The sequence below is a fragment of the Poecile atricapillus genome, chromosome 13, assembly GCF_030490865.1.
Source record: "Poecile atricapillus isolate bPoeAtr1 chromosome 13, bPoeAtr1.hap1, whole genome shotgun sequence".
In the NCBI taxonomy this organism is placed as follows: domain Eukaryota; kingdom Metazoa; phylum Chordata; class Aves; order Passeriformes; family Paridae; genus Poecile; species Poecile atricapillus.
This window is the reverse complement of record NC_081261.1, coordinates 617,162-628,680: the sequence shown is the minus strand read 5'-3', so window position 1 is coordinate 628,680 and position 11,519 is coordinate 617,162. Positions and strand designations below refer to the sequence as shown.

General features: G+C 53.1%; 1 long non-coding RNA gene across 1 annotated transcript; it reads right to left on the bottom strand.

The window, feature by feature from the left end:
- Positions 1-7,946: 7,946 nt before the first annotated feature.
- Positions 7,947-9,615, bottom strand: LOC131584282 (uncharacterized). The gene is made up of 3 exons (XR_009278680.1): positions 9,429-9,615; positions 8,235-8,391; positions 7,947-8,088 (listed from the first exon to the last, which is right to left on the bottom strand). It is a non-coding gene; the product is annotated as an uncharacterized LOC131584282 (long non-coding RNA).
- Positions 9,616-11,519: the final 1,904 nt, after the last annotated feature.

Below are 11,519 nucleotides of genomic sequence, written 5' to 3'. Positions count from 1 at the left end.
CTCCATCCTCAGCCTCGCCCAGGCTGATCCACACGAGAGCACAGAGAGGAAGAAACACCGAGCTGCAAAAGCTGTGACAGCCCTTAGCAAAAATGAAAGGGATAAACAATGCAGTTGGGTATTATTCAATAGAGCATTAATGCTACAAAGACATAAAATAGGCACATGGGACTTGTACCCATAATCATATTTTTAAAAAAGGGTAGGGTCAGAATAAAATGCAAGGCCAGGAATATTCTGCTAGTTAAGAGAATTACGTGTTACACAATGAAAGAACTCGATAATAAAAAAGAAAAAGGGAATAATTACAGTTATTTTGGAACAATGAGAATTCTGGAAAGAGAAATCTAATCTATTTTTTCTTCATTTTAAGCACAAAGTCCAGTTGTTTTCAGACTAGGCTGACTTCACACATTTATTTTCCGTGTCTAAGAAGCTTTCTGACTGGGAAAAAAGTGAAAGAAAAACGACCTCACCAACCAATTTGTATTAGTACCCATTTCTGTTTAAGAAATAAGGATTAGTCAGGGCAGTGTGTGAAGTCAGTCATAGACAAGGCTGGAGGTTTTTTATTTCCTCCTTTCCCAGCGGCAGCAGCGATGGTGCCAGTCCCTCCCCAGCCCAATGCCTGGGCCAGGCACAGCAGGAGGATGGAGGATGCTGGCAGTGAGGGCTGGGGGACCAAAGTCCTTGTCACAAGGAGCCACCACCTTGTCCTTGTCCCTGCCGGTGTCTCCTGCCAGCCCAGCCCTGGTGGCCCTCTCTGGGTGTCCTGCAGTGATGGGCACACTCCTGGAAATGAGCCTCTCTCCTCACCTGAGCACCAGCACCGGCGGGATCAGCTCCAGCCCAGCCAGAATTAACCCTTTGTTCCTTCTGAGTCCCGTGTGACCCTGGAGAGGGGACATGGCCAGAGCCAGCTCCGATTCCAGCAGCAGCAGAGCAGGGCAGGGCCCTTCCAGCCTCCCTCCTCTGGCCCCAGCTCCTCTTGCCATTTCTTGTTTGCTCCACACTCAGGGAACCCGACCTCGGGTTTCATTATCAAATCCAATAACTGTGTTCTCTTACGGACCGGAGGATGCTGCTCTCCGCCTGGAAAAAATCCTGGCATTGTATTTCTCATAATAACTTTTAATTGGATTTTAGCTCTCTGCCTTTTATACTCCATCTTAGGCTTTATTTGGCTTAATTACAAATCCATAGTTATTTGTTATGTGGCTCTGGTTTGATATTTTGCACTGACAATTACATTTTTATTCAAAGAAAAAAATGTATTAGAAAAAAATAGCAAGAGACAGGCTCTTTGTATGAGCTGATTAATTGAATTCTAGTTTTATGTGCATTTATGATGAATGATTGTGTGCCAAAAAGTGACTTGGATATTAGATCAGAGTACACTTATTCATTTTAATTGGTTTGCACAAAGTGCAAGAGGCTGTAATAATAGATCAGCCCTGAGAACACAACAGTAATGGAAGCCCCCAGTGCCTCAACCCTGATGGCTCCTGAAACTCTACTCACGAGCCTTTAAAATCTTTCCCTGTGGAAGAGCAGAGAGATGGACACTGAAACTCTGGCACTTCCATGCTAGGGAAGCAAGGAGAGAGCCTCTCTGCCTCTGCTCTGCTCGCCTCTTTTGAGAGCTGCAATTTAGTTTTAATTATTCATAACACTCATCAGCAAAAAAGGTCCTGTATGGTTTTGCCGAAAAATAAAGAAGCTATAGGAATTAGAGGTGGTATCTCACTGCCACAACAACTTTTTGGAAGCATTGCTCAAATAGACAGAAAGTATAATAATAATAATAATAATAATAATAATAATAATAATAATAATAATAATAATAATAATAATAATAATAATAATAAACAATCCCACAAACCATGAGCTGTTCCAGGACAGAGAGCACTGCTGGCTGCAGGACTTGTTACTGCATCACAGGGAAGCTCCAGCCCCTCCCTGGGCACTGTTCCAGGGCCTGCCACCCTCCAGGGAGGGAAGCTCTTCTTGTTGAGGTGGAACTCGTTGTGTTTGAGATTATTGCTCCTTGTCCTGTCACTGGCACTGAACAGGGTCTGGCACTATCCTCTGCCAGCCCCTGGAGATGTTTGTATGGATTTGTTTGTATGGATGTATGTTTCTATGGATCTATGTTTGTATGGATCCATGTTTGTATGGATTTATGTTTGTATGGATCCATGTTTGTATAGATTTATGTTTGTATGGATGTATGTTTGTATGGATGTATGTTTGTATGGATCTATGTTTGTGTGGATTTGTTTGTATGGATCCATGTTTGTATGGATCCATGTTTGTATGGATCTATGTTTGTATAGATTTATGTTTGTATGGATCCATGTTTGTATGGATGTATGTTTGTATGGATCCATGTTTGTATGGATCCATGTTTGTATGGATCTATGTTTGTATGGATCTATGTTTGTATGGATCTATGTTTGTATGGATCCATGTTTGTATGGATCTATGTTTGTGTGGATGTATGTTTGTATGGATCTGTGTTTGTATGGATCTATGTTTGTATGGATCTATGTATGAATTTATGTTTGTATGGATGTATGTTTGTATAGATTTATGTTTGTATGGATCTGTGTTTGTATGGATCCATGTTTCTATGGATCCATGTTTGTATGGACTGATCCCCTCTCCGTCCCCTCCAGCCTAAGCCAGCCCAGCTCCCAGAGTCTCCTGAGGAGAGGGGTCCCTGCAGAGAGCTGGGCTGGGGCAGAGGAGCCCCAGAGCATTTCCAGCCAGCAGCAAGCACAGCTGTGTGAGCAGAGGAATTCCGGCAGCAGCACCCTGGGCTCCACAGCTCCCGTGTCCTGCAGCCACAGCTCGGCCCAGGACAGTCCCACAGTGTCCCCTAATGTCACACAGCACTGAGGAACCCAGCCTGACAAGCCAGGGCCCACGCCAAGTCTTGCTGAAGGAAACAAATTTTCCTGCTTGCTTTTCTCACCAACTCCATTCAATCCAGGTTGCCAAGAGCTGAAGCTGTTCAGTCACCCCGTTTTTATGGTGACACATCAAATTAGAATGAAAGTAGGCGAGGACAAATGGCAGCACATGAGCACACCAGGCTGGTGCTCTGAACCAAGCCTGAGGGAGGAAAAAAATGCCAAGTCCTACTTTTGGAGGATGAGCATTGCAATGACAGGAGATTTGGTAATTTATTACCACAAAGTGATTCAATTCCAAAAAAAAAAAAAGAAAAGTAAAAAAGAAAAAGGAGAGAAAAAAACCCCTCATTTCTTACTCCATTCTGAATGCCTGTGGGAAGAGCAAGCCAGGCCCTCCGTGTGCATTTAGCCTTCCTTGCAGACAGCAGTTTATTACATCAGGCCTTCATTCCCAATCAATATTCCTAGTTACTCCTTTGGCCTGTGCTTATTGACCACAGCTCTCCTCACATCTCTCTTATTTGAAACAAAAGCTAGTTCATGATTAATGAAATTATGGGAGGAAAAGCAGATTTGGTACTCTGAGCTTGGCAAAGCAAAAGACAGCCAGTGTAAGCCAGAAAAAGAAATCCAAACTTTTCCCCTGGAGAGCTGAGTGCCAAAACCCAGCAAGGGCCACTCTACAGCCTGGAAATCCGAAGGCCCTCGTAAACTGGGATTTTGTGGGGGTTTTAAAGGTTAACAAACAGCTCTGGAAGGGGAATTTGGTGTCGCAAGCACTGACCTAGATCATAGCAAATTTACTATGTAAAAAAATAAACTGTACACTCTGATTAAGCAGGGCCACGGTGACTGTTTGATTGCACTGACACTCTGCTCGTACTGCAGCAGCACCAGCAGCTCATGGAAATCCTGCTGATAGCCAGTGACAGGAGCGGGGGGAGCCAGGCTCTGCTCCCACACACTCCCTGACACGAGGATTGGCAAGGCCAGCCCAGCCCTTCCCCAAAAACTCCATGAGACAGGGAATCTTCTCCAAAAACTCCATGAGACAAGGAATCTTCTCCAAAAACTCCATGAGACAGGGAATCCTCTCCAAAAACTCCATGAGACAGGGAATCTTCTCCAAAAACTCCATGAGACAGGGAATCTTCTCCAAAAACTCCATGAGACAGGGAATCTTCTCCAAAAACTCCATGAGACAGGGAATCTTCTCCAAAAACTCCATGAGACAGGGAATCTTCTCCAAAAACTCCATGAGACAGGGAATGGGCAAGGCCAGCCCAAAAACTCCATGACACGAGTATTGGCAAGGCCAGCCCAGGCTGTCCATGGCAGGATTGGCAAGGCCAGCCCAGACTGTCCATGGCAGGAGGATTGGCAAGGCCAGCCCAGGCTGTCCATGGCAGGAGGATTGGCAAGGCCAGCCCAGGCTGTCCATGGCAGGAGGATTGGCAAGGCCAGCCCGGGCTGTCCATGACAGGAGGATTGGCAAGGCCAGCCCAGGCTGTCCATGGCAGGAGGATTGGCAAGGCCAGCCCAGGCTGTCCATGGCAGGATTGGCAAGGCCAGCCCAGACTGTCCATGGCAGGAGGATTGGCAAGGCCAGCCCAGGCTGTCCATGGCAGGAGGATTGGCAAGGCCAGCCCAGACCCTCCTGTGGTGGTGCCACCCTCACGCCGCCTCCGTGGCCTCAGCAAACAGAGCGGGGCCCAGGCCTCACTGGGGCTCCCCAGCCTGCCCTGAGGTGTCTGCAGGGCCTCCCCGGGTGTTTGTGTGCACAAATCAAGAGCTCCTGAGCTGTGCAGGTGAAGGACCAGCGGTGCCACTGGCACTGCCAGCCCCTGTGCCCACCCAGCCCCTGTGCCCACCCAGCCCAGCCCAGCTCCCCAGCCCAGCCCCTGTGCCCACCCAGCCCCTGTGCCCACCCAGCCCAGCCCCTGTGCCCACCCAGCCCCTGTGCCCACCCAGCCCAGCCCAGCCCCCTGTGCCCACCCAGCCCCTGTGCCCACCCAGCCCAGCCCAGCCCCCTGTGCCCACCCAGCCCCTGTGCCCACCCAGCCCAGCCCCTGTGCCCACCCAGCCCAGCCCCCTGTGCCCACCCAGCCCCCTGTGCCCACCCAGCCCCTGTGCCCACCCAGCCCAGCCCCTGTGCCCACCCAGCCCAGCCCAGCCCCCTGTGCCCACCCAGCCCCTGTGCCCACCCAGCCCAGCCCCTGTGCCCACCCAGCCCCTGTGCCCACCCAGCCCAGCCCAGCCCCCTGTGCCCACCCAGCCCCTGTGCCCACCCAGCCCAGCCCCTGTGCCCACCCAGCCCAGCCCAGCCCCCTGTGCCCACCCAGCCCAGCCCCCTGTGCCCACCCAGCCCAGCCCCCTGTGCCCACCCAGCCCAGCCCCTGTGCCCACCCAGCCCAGCTCCTGTGCCCACCCAGCCCAGCCCAGCTCCCCAGCCCAGCCCCTGTGCCCACCCAGCCCCTGTGCCCACCCAGCCCAGCCCTGGCCCCCTGTGCCCACCCAGCCCAGCCCCTGTGCCCACCCAGCCCCTGTGCCCACCCAGCCCCCTGTGCCCACCCAGCCCAGCCCCTGTGCCCACCCAGCCCAGCCCAGCTCCCCAGCCCAGCCCCTGTGCCCACCCAGCCCAGCCCCTGTGCCCACCCAGCCCCTGTGCCCACCCAGCCCCTGTGCCCACCCAGCCCAGCCCAGCTCCCCAGCCCAGCCCAGCTCCCCAGCCCGGCCCCGTGGCCTCCCCACGGCTGCAGCAGCAGGGAGCTGACAGAGGCTACAGCATCTCCCGTTCTGGCAGCGTGGATGATGAGAAGTTCCTTGTTCTGCCTTGGGAGAGGTTTCAGGGACTCTGTTTCAGGCCGTGCCCATGGGAACAGAGGAGAGTCCAGAGCCAGCCCCACAGAGCTGCCGTGGGATTTTCCTGTCCCCACAGACTGGGGTGGAGAGCAGCCGTTTCCAGCCAGGCTGCATTGCCTTGCTCTCGTGGGCACAGCTTTGTGCCAGTCCCCACAGCTTTGTGCCAGTCCCAGGACAAACAAGAGGGTTCCAATATGGAAGCGACAGAGGGACAAAGGGAAAACAAAGGCTGGACTCGGGCAAGGAGAGATGCTGCCAAGCAGACAGGAACCAGGACAGTTTGAGGTCACATTCTAATTTATATTCAGAAACAGCTTCCAGTTTCAGCCTCAGGATCAACTGTTATTTTTCCCACCTATTATCTTCCTAAATGTCCTTGTGCTGAGAGGAAGCGGCCGTGACTCACGTCTGTCCTTGGATAAATGCTCCAAGGACTGAGGGGCTGCAGCCCTGTGCAGGCTGTGCCAAGGGGCACATTTAACACACCCCATCCCCAGGCACACCCCAGTGGAGCCCTGCACACTCCCAAAGATGCCTCCCTGTGCTTCCAGCAGCATCCCAACAGCAGCACAGTGACCCAGAGACCAAAACAGTGAAATCAAAGACACCAAGGAGGTGGTTTTTTCCCCTTAAAAACCAACCCTTGATGTAACATCATAACAAAAAAACGCACTGAGTGAGGCTTCCAGGAGCTTCAAAAGCAGACAAGACATGGAAGGGCTCCAATAGTTTTCTCTTTTTCCCACTGACATTAGTGAGCAACAGCTCAATCAGACAAGCACCATCAGAAAAATGTATGGAGGAGTCTGGAGTAGAAAGGTCATCCTTAAGGAGGAGCTGAGCATGAAAGCAGCTGTAAGAAACCCAGAACTGGAAGAGAAAAATGCCATCAGTGGGGTTCTCATTGTCCCCCATGTCACTGCTGGACATGGACACAGCTCCACTATTATTATTTTATTATAATAAATTTTTTATTTATATTACATATATATATATATATTATTTATATATAATATAATATTATTCTATTATCCAAGCTATTATTTCAGAGAATTTTTGCCTCATTAGTATGCCTGGTGCTTACAGACAACAGCATTGTTGTGACTGTTTGCAAAACTTGTTTAAATTCTCCAGAGTGTTTGGTTTCAAGAAAATTGTTCTTGGGTAATTCTGTGCATCTTGACCCTTCCAAAATTACAATAAAGTTAATTTCAAAATGAAACTATCTCAAATTACTTGAACGCTTTGTCTGAAGCCCAAATTACTTCCTTCTCAGGGAGGTTTTGGGGCTATTCACTAATGAAGCAACTTCTGAACTCGAGAAGTTTCACAGCTCCTGGCTAAGCTGCTGCTTTCTTTCATGGAAACAGAAGCGTCTCACATAATTGTCTATTTCTAACAACACGACTGCTCTTGCTTGGCTGCTGCTCGGGTCCCGGCTGTGATGTTCCTGCTGCAGACACAGACTGCACTGCTGGCCCTGCTGCTGCACTGGGGGCTGCAGAGAGCCAGGGCCAGCAGCTGGGCACTGCCTGCGCAGGGATGAAACGCTGCTCTGGAGCCACGGGAGCATTCCAAAACCACCTTCCCGCTTTGTCTGCAGCTCTCACACAGCAGCAGTTTCCCCTGGCCAGCAGAACCCGTAGTGCAGCACAGACATTTGCCTTCCTGGTGACTGGAGCTGCCTGTGCCGGGCAAAGCTGTGCAGGTTGCCAGGGTGATCCCATCAGCGCCCCCGAGCACGCACAGATGGACGGCTTCAATCCCACATCAGGAGAATTTCCATCATGGAAAAGCTGTCCAGCCCCGGCACGGCTGCCCAGGGCGGTGATGGAGCCCCCATCCCTGGGGGGATTTAATTTCCATCATGGAAAAGCTGTCCAGCCCTGGCACAGCTGCCCAGGGCGGTGATGGAGCCCCCATCCCTGGAGGGATTTAACACACACGTACATGTGGCAGCTGGGGACGTGGGTTACTGGTGGCCTTGGCGGTGATGGGGGACACTTGGACTCAGAGGTTTTAGGGGGATTTCCCACCGAAACCATTCAGTGATTCTACACCACCTCTATCCGCAGCTGAGCCACAGCAGGCAGGAGCAGGGCAGCTTGGAGGAGGCTGCTGGACTCTGCAGAAGCAGTTTATCAGGAATGAGGTGAGGCTGCAGGGAAGAGCTGCGGGACAGCTTTACCTTGGGGTGTCCCATGAGCTCATCCCGCAGAAATGAGCAGGAGGCAGATTGGAAACGAGAGCCCACGGATTAGAAATGTAAAACTGCGGCCCTGGCTCTTCACAGGCTCGGGGAGTGTCTCTGGAAGAGATAAACGATGGGGAGATGCTGAGAGGAATGAAGGAGGGAGGGAAATCTCCGTGCTTTGATAATTAGCGAAGGACTGAGCAGCCAGAAGAGCAGCAGCACTGTGCAGCAACCTGCGCTCCGTGGAGATTAACACCGACCTGTTCCTCGTGCTGTCCTGCCAAAATTCCGGAGATCTTTCTTCCTTTTGCAGATTTGACAAAGTAATGACACCTCCCGAGAGGAGCCTTTTCCCTCTGCTGCCGGTGACAGCCCAGCCCGTGCGGTGTCGGGGAGCCTGGAGCGCGATCATTAACCCTGCCCGGGAAGGACACGGCTTGCTGAGGGTTAATGATCACGGGGCAGCCTCGCAGCAGGGGCACAAGCGGAGATTTATCATCATTTGCTGCTGTCGCATTGATGCCTGCAGCGATGCTCGCAGTGTTCAGCGGTGCCCCCGCCCCGGCAGCGAGGCAGGAGGGGCTGGGGGAGGAGGATCCCCCTCCCAGGAGTGATGTTCGGGCACCCCAAACCCTGTTCGGGCACCCCAAACCCTGCTCGGGCTCCCCAAACCCTGCTCGGGCACCACAAACCCTGCTCGGGCACCCCAAACCCTGCTCGGGCACCACAAACCCTGCTCGGGCACCCCAAACCCTGCTCGGGCTCCATAAACCCTGCTCGGGCACCCCAAACCCTGCTCGGGCTCCATAAACCCTGCTCGGGCACCACAAACCCTGCTCGGGCACCCCAAACCCTGCTCGGGTACCCCAAACCCTGCTCGGGTACCCCAAACCCTGCTCGGGCACCATAAACCCTGCTCGGGCACCACAAACCCTGCTCGGGCACCCCAAACCCTGCTCGGGCTCCACAAACCCTGCTCGGGCACCACAAACCCTGCTCGGGCACCCCAAACCCCGCTCGGGCACCCCAAACCCTGCTCGGGTACCCCAAACCCTGCTCGGGCACCCCAAACCCTGCTCGGGCACCCCAAACCCTGCTCGGGCACCACAAACCCTGCTCGGGCACCACAAACCCTGCTCGGGCACCCCAAACCCTGCTCGGGCACCCCAAACCCTGTTCGGGCACCCCAAACCCTGCTCGGGCTCCATAAACCCTGCTCGGGCACCACAAACCCTGCTCGGGCACCCCAAACCCTGCTCGGGCACCCCAAACCCTGCTCGGGCACACCAAACCCTGCTCGGGCACCACAAACCCTGCTCGGGCTCCGGGACAGGCGTGGGCAGAGCTCTCGGTGTCAGATGGAGCCGCTGTCCCCATCCTGGCCGGGGGCTGCACGGAGTGTCCCTGCAGCAGCTGCTCCGGTTAAAGCAAAGCTGATCTCAATGTTTACTTACATCTCATTTCCAGCCGGGCTTGGCAGGCAGGAGATCCAGACAAACATCACCAAATCCACACAGCACTCCCCAAAGGACAGACAGTCCTAAAAGCTCAGAACTGGGACCAGCGCGGCCACTTCTTGCTCAGCCATGCCTCAGATGTGCTGGGCTTTTCCTGCAAGGCTGAACAATGTGTATTCTCTGAAATTTGTGTTGTTGTTTGCTTGACTGAAAAACAAGAATTTCCACTTCTAAAAGGAAAAGCCCTAGGTTTGTTCTGGGACTAACTCCTGCCAAGTTCATGTGAAAGGAAATGAGGCCCTTCATCTTCAGATGCATTTGAAAACCCCAATGCAATTCCTTTGCATCTCTGATAAGAGACGCTCTGAAAGTAACATACAGTGCTTGTTTTTCAAATAAACCAATGCAGATTTAATGATAGCCTCTATCTACCTTTCCTTACATTCCCGATCTCAATTTAAAAATACTCGCAGGTATTGCAACCGTCAGCTTGGTTCCCAAAATACATCCTTATCTTCTTCTCTACACAAGAAAGCATTTATCACTTCTCCCCTTTTGTAGGAGTGTCAGCGTTTGTGTGGTAACGCCTTTCTGGTACTTTGTCATGTACTCAGCCGGGGAGATTATCTGGGAGGGTTTTGCAGGCAGCAAACGAACACAGAAGGAAGCATATGGTGCTCTGTTTAGAGAGGCAATGCCAGTCCCATCACTGCCGAGGTCCCAGAAAATGCATCTCGGATGCAAATTGGTTCCATGGAACCAGGGGAAAAAATAACAGTCATATTTCTAAGGAAATAAGGTGAAAAAATATTAACTCTGAGGAGGCTAGACAGCACTGGCTGTCAGTTTTTCAGTACTCTGTAGGGTTTTTTCCCCTATCAGAAATCCTACCTGTGTTTTTCTTCTACCCCAGCTTCTGACAACTGAGACTGCACACTGGGGAATTAATTCTGAAATTGGAAATCCCATAAGACAAAAATAAGCAAATTTCAGAGCAGTTATGTGAACATCTGCCATGAAGGAAATATTTGCTTTCCTTGCCTCCACCCAAATCCCAGGGATTCTGTCCCTGAGCTTCCCAAAGGAAGCCTCTCCTCACCCTGTTTAGCAGCGATCACCTTGCATTGAGGTGCTGAAGGGCAGCAGGAGGGGATGTTGTCTCCCTGCCCTCAGTGATGGTGAGAATGTTCTCCCCGAGTGTGCCAGGGGCTCCCCGAGTGTGCCACGGGCTCCCTGAGTGTGCCACAAGCTCTCTGAGTGTGCCACGAGCTCCCTGAGTGTGTCACGAGCTCCCTGAGCAGCCTCTGCTCCCTGAGTGTGCCATGGGCTCCCTGAGTGTGCCACGAGCTCCCCGAGTGTGCCACGAGCTCCCTGAGTGTGCCACGGGCTCCCTGAGTGTGCCATGGGCTCCCTGAGTGTGCCACGGGCTCCCTGAGTGTGCCATGGGCTCCCTGAGTGTGCCACGAGCTCCCTGAGTGTGCCAGGAGCTCCCTGAGTGTGCCATGGGCTCCCCGAGTGTGCCAGGGGCTCTCTGAGTGTGCCAGGGGCTCTCTGAGTGTGCCATGGGCTCCCTGAGTGTGCCATGGGCTCCCTGAGTGTGCCACGAGCTCCCTGAGTGTGCCATGGGCTCCCTGAGTGTGTCACGAGCTCCCTGAGTGTGCCATGGGCTCCCTGAGTGTGCCACGAGCTCCCTGAGTGTGTCACGGGCTCTCTGAGTGTGCCATGGGCTCCCTGAGTGTGCCAGGGGCTCTCTGAGTGTGCCATGGGCTCCCTGAGTGTGCCATGGGCTCCCTGAGTGTGCCATGGGCTCCCTGAGTGTGCCATGGGCTTCCTGAGTGTGCCATGGGCTCCCTGAGTGTGCCATGGGCTCTCTGAGTGTGCCATGGGCTCCCTGAGTGTGCCATGGGCTCCCTGAGTGTGCCATGAGCTCCCTGAGTGTGCCACGGGCTCCCTGAGTGTGCCATGGGCTCCCTGAGTGTGCCAGGGGCTCCCTGAGCATCCTCTGCTCCCTGAGCTGCTCACAGCCGCTTCCAGGGCCGGCGCTGGCCTGGCTCCTCTCCAGCTCTTTAACCACCCTCTGCATATGCC